Raw genomic sequence first — 6,000 nt, 5'->3', positions numbered from 1 at the left:
AACACCATATTGTTGCAGAAGTTTTTATCAATAGTATTTTTAATTTCATTGTTAATTATACCACTTGTGGAAAATTTATTTCTTACTTATAGAAATAGTAACAATTCCATATACATAAATATTTTTCATTTGCATTCTGCCTTTGCATCAGTGTTTTGCAAGCTTGGCAACTTTATGATGTGCGAACAACCCCCAGAATTTCATACTGGCTGATGAATTGTGAGAGTTGAAGGCCACATCTCTTAAAGTTGCCAAGTTTGAAAAACACTCCTTTACGTTAAGGAACTAAAGTCAAGTTATATAGAATCATTTTTTATTTTTATAATAGCTCTGCATTTTCTGCATGCTGAAAGATTTACCCCAAAACATCCAGAGGTTTCAGACAAAGATTTGTACTCTTGAGACCCAAAGTTGTATCTACTGCACTGTAATGACTGTTTGATAGAATTAATATTTGGGGTATAATTCATAATTATAATAATTACACCCCATGTTATTTAGATTTCTTTCTCCCTGACCTGCTATTTAGTACTTAAACACTTTTACATATAATCTCTCTCTATTTTACCAATAATAGGTTCTATAGTATTTTGTTGAAATATTCTTAGTATATTTAACTAAGAAAATCACTTGGAAGCAGTTTTTCAGAATTTATACTGAACTCTTTTGAAATATCCAAATGAGTGACAAATATAAGATCCATCCCTCTCCTGCTGTATTTTTATATTTAAAATATTTGGTTATTGTTTCAGAGATAGTTCCTTACCAGATTCATCAATGTTTTCAACAATGGTAGAGCTTCTAATGTTTTTTAAAATTCAAAGTTTTTTAAATTGGAAAAGTTTTTTGGAAAAGTTTTTTAAGGGAAGATATTAACAGATGCAGCTGCCTTGAAAGTAGTCATGTTGAACTGTATAGTTGTTGATTACAGAAAACATTTTAGGACATTTTGTATTATTTCATAAAATACTTTAATAATTTTATGTCATAAAATGTTTTATAAAATTTTTCAAATTTTAATACCAGAGAAGTCATAGGTTCTGGATTTTGGACACATTTTGTAAGTTAGCCTATTTCAGATACTTTGGTTGAATTTTTTTTTACTTATTTACCATTTCACCCAGTTAAAGCTTTCAGACATGAGAGTTTAATAGTATATAGAAGATATTGATCTTTTCTATATACCTCATCCAATAGTAGCAGTTCCTCAACTTCTATAGTTTATTTATTAAAAAGTGATATTCAGGATTAGTTTAAAATAAAATGTGGCTCTTATGGCATTGAAATTTGCTTCCCAGATAATCTGAAATATTTACAAAGCTAAATCTTCATTTTATGGGAAGGTTTAATCTATATAAATCTTGGCACTCAAGTCAGTGTATGTCTTCAGAGGTCTGTACAATGTAACAGCCATTTTCTGAAATCCATGCTTGTAATCCATGGCTACTGATGTTGCAAGTGAAAGTCTACACCTTCCAATTTAAATGGGAATATGCAAGTTCTTTTCCCCAGATGATTACTTTGTCTTATTTTTTTGACAGATAACATAATATTTTAGACTTCTTGTATTGAAAATGAAAGATACAACTCATCACTCTGTTGTGCCAATTCTTTATAGCGCCCACTTTCTGTTAGGGACTGCAGAAAGATTTTTCAGCAATGCCTGTTTTAAAAAGTATATCTGATATTTTCAGTAACCCCTTAAGGCCAATCTGCTATTTCTTGGGCAGATTCTTTGAAAGAATGTGGTTTATAGGAGCAGGCAACATTTTGGGAACTAGGGGACGTTTTGAGGTTGTAGGGCTTATATCAGAAAATGGCTATCACAGGAAACTTCCCTATTCACAAAAGGACTGCCATGCTAACCATAGCTGATCACAAAACACCCATTTGCCAGAAGATAAACCAGCTTCCTATGAAGCTGTCTATCATCACCATGCACCGCTGCCAATAAATATAGTGCTGGTGCTGTGCTTTGTAGCCTGTCAGCTTTCTATTTATTGATAGATTTTTTAAAGATGGTTGAGTCAAGAAGTCTGATAGGCAGCAAGGGATGTATGGATGGACATATTATTTTCAATGAGCATCATACTGGCCACCCCTGTGGAAGATATAGCCCTTCAGATTAGTAAAGGGGGAACATTTAGCAAGCATCTTCAATTGGCATCTGTGGTATGCAATACCTGGTTCTTCACCTCTGCATGCTATCCTTAATTGTTTAAGTCATGTATAGGCAATTGGTAGATATTTTAGTCTTCAGGTCCCATCAATAACACAGGAGCTCAGTTAGCAGGCTTTCAGAGACCAAGAGAGAGCAAATTTAAATGGTTAAACCCACAGCCTCTTTTTACCTGGGTGAATGTGAATTCAGCAACCTGACAATCCTTGCTCTCCCTTTGCCTGCACAGATATTGGGAAAACACAGCTGAGGCATTTAAACTTGCTCTCATTTTGCTTGCACATTGTAAAGGCAAAGGGAGGGATGAATTTTGAAAGGCTAAACGGCTGTGCCTCCAGGCTTTGCCTATGCTGGCCCTGAGATGATGTTCTTTGACCTAGTCCAGGGGTGTCAAACTCATGGCCCACTGGCTGGATGCATCACCCACTGGCCACACCCACTCCATTTAGCAAAGGGGGGGAAGTCACAATACATCACATGATGATGTGACACTGTAAGTTTGACACCCCTGACCTAGTCGAAGTATACATCTACAGAAAGCGGTTCTCTGAAATTCCAGGATCTCCCTTAAAATATTGTCATTAAGTTGTAATTTTACTGCGTTGAAGGGGAATATCATTACATGGGGAGTAGTCATATTAATATCAATCAATTTCAGTATAATTATTACATTTTATGGATTATTGTTGCTTTACAATGTTTTGATTTTTATTAACTGCTAAGTAGTTTTGGCAGAAGCAAGCAGGACACAGCTAAATACAAATTAAATAAATATCTAAATAGTTAATTCCAAGAAAGAATGGTAATTGAATTTGGTCTTTCAAAAAAGTGGAGTTTAAATTCTATATCACAGCATTTTTTACTATGCCTTTATTGCTTTAAAACAGCATCACTAAGCCTACAAACCCAGATATATTTACTGAATCAGTGATACTTCAGTAGTTATTGTTTAGAATATCCATCCTAGATTGAGGGGGAAGTACAATAAATGAAACACAGCAGGGTATCTCTATAAACAATAAGTTTTTGTTTGATTTGAAATACAAGCTGAGCACCACCTAGTGGAGATTTGGCATTAACAGTTTAGTCTCTCATCATGGCTGTGATTACATATGTATCATTGCTAATTTATTAACGGATGTGGACTAGTTTGTTTTTTTTTTTTTTTTTATTACTTTTTTTACAACAAACAAACAAAAAAAATACATTATTACACCCTTGTGCTATACATAAAAGGAAGATTTGGGTCTTCGGATATATCCTCATGATTGCCAAAATCCACGTTCTCGAGGTACAGGTACTGAAGCGTCCAATGTTCCAAGCGCAAAGTCCACAAATGGTTTCCAAGTCTTCCAGAAAATATCTTCTTTATACACACCACTTCTAATTTTAATATCACATGTCATTTTATCATTTAAAGCTAATTTCCACATTTCAGAATTCCACTCTTCTATTCTAAAAATCACATCTAGTTTCCAATATCTAGCTATTATAATTCTACCTATTATAATCATAATTCTAATCAATTCTTTTCATATTTTGTTAATTCTATTTCCTTAATTACCAACAATAATATAGTTTCCACTCTCAATGTTATTACTTTCCCCATCATTTCAAATATCATTTTCTCCAATTGTTGCCAAAACTTTTAACCTTATCACAATTATACCACATATGTTCATAAGTCCCCAATTCCATCTCACATCTCCAACATTTTTACTAGTTTTTTATCCATTTGTGACAATCTTACTGGAGTCAAATACCATTTCCAAACAACTTTATAATTGTGCTCTTTAATCCTTATAGATAAAGTTCTCATAATTCTACTCTTCCAATTCACATTCCAATCTGATTCTGGTATTTCAATATTAAGATCTTTTTCCCAATTTGTCCTCATCACTCTTTGTAATTTTTCATCAGAATTTATAATCTTATAAACCCTACTAACGAGTCCCTTTAGCCCAATTTCATCTTTCATAATCCGAGATACTAAATATTCAAATTCAGTTTCACATCTATTTATTGAATAATTTTCCTTTAGTTTTTTTGTCCATTTTCTATCTGTATTTTTCAAACCAACTTAACCCTAATTTTTCAATAATTTCTTTATTCCTCCTTTCATTTCCCATAACTTTTATCCAATCTCTAATAATTTCTATATTTTCCTCTTTAATCACTTCATTACGTTTTATATTATTTTTAATTGGCCAAATTCCAGTTGTCTCCCCCAAAAAGATTATATCCGGAATTAAAATTTTAACAAATTTGTTCCACATTTTACTTAATCCCTTTAACCAATAACTTCTACTTACACATTTTAAATTTGCTTTATCTAAAAACCACCTTGATCCAAATTTCTATACCCCTTAACTCTAAATCTCTCCAATAATTATCTTCACCTTTAAGTATTTTTACCACTATCCGGATACCATACGCACAGTAATAATTAAATAATTTGGGGATTCCTAATCCACCTTCCTTTTGATTTTGATACCACATTTTCTTCACTAATCTGGGTCTTTTGCCACCATTGCAAAATTTATCCAGTTTTTTCTGATATCCTTCAATATCTTTCTCTGTCAAATTTAGTGGTAGCATCTCGAATAAAAAGTTGAACTTGGGCAGCAACATCATCTTACACATTGCAATTCTACCAAACCAAGACAACTTTAAAATTTTATATTTATCTATCTTCTTCTCAATTTCGTTAATCACCACATCATAATTAAGTTTTTTCAATTCTTTAACCTTAAGTGAAAGCACTATACCCAAATATTTCAATGTGTTTTAATCCTTATCCCAAATTGCTCTTGCATATTCTCAGACTCATTACCATTACTATCCATCAATAATTCTGACTTTGACCAATTTACTTTCAATCCTGTCATTTCTTCAAATTCTATCAAATGCTTATATATCTTTTCAAATCTTTCTCTACATTTTCAAAATAATTAAAGTATCATCCATACAAATTTATCTTATACCCCTTATATCCTTCTAATTCTTCATCTTTTTCTATCATTTTTGTCAATATTTCCATAGCCAATAAAAATAATGTTGGGGACAGGGGACATCCTTGTCTCGTACCAGCTTCTAATTTTATCTCTTCAGTTAATATTCCATTCACCTTCACTCTTGCACTGCTCTTTTGGTATAATTTTGAAATAACATGTATAAACTTATTACCAAAGCCTAAAGCCTCCACAATTACTTTAATTGTTTCCCATTGTACAGAATCAAAAGCTTTAAAAATATCCAATGATACTATACCAATTTTATCACCATTATATTCAGCTACATCTATAATATTTAATACTCTTCTAACAATATCACTCATGTATCTACCCTTCACAAAGCCTACTTGATTATAACTTATATATCTATCTATAAATCTATTTAATCTATTACTTATAATAGCAGTAAATATCTTTGCATCCTGATTAATTAAAGAAATGGGCCGATAGGACTCAATCCTTTCTAAATCTTTATCTGGTTTAGGAATTAGGGATATCACCGTTCTATTCCATGACGAAGGTACTTCCCCACCATGTAATATTCCATTAAATAATTTTTGCAATCTTGGTATTATTAATTCTTTAAATTCTTTATAAAACTCAATAGGTAATCCATCCTCACCTGGAGCTTTCCCTAATTTTAATTTTTGTATTATTCCATTAATCTCATCTTGTGTTATATCTTCTTCCATCAATTCCTTATATGTTTGATCAATTTTCACCACATACTTTTCTAAATAGCTTTGCAATTTTCCCCGATTAATTGGTTTCTTTGAATATAGATTCTGAAAAAAATTTCTAACCACT

This window comes from Ahaetulla prasina, chromosome 3 (assembly GCF_028640845.1).
Source record: "Ahaetulla prasina isolate Xishuangbanna chromosome 3, ASM2864084v1, whole genome shotgun sequence".
Taxonomy (NCBI): domain Eukaryota; kingdom Metazoa; phylum Chordata; class Lepidosauria; order Squamata; family Colubridae; genus Ahaetulla; species Ahaetulla prasina.
The sequence above is the reverse complement of the archived record's forward strand: the minus strand, read 5'-3'. Positions refer to the sequence as shown.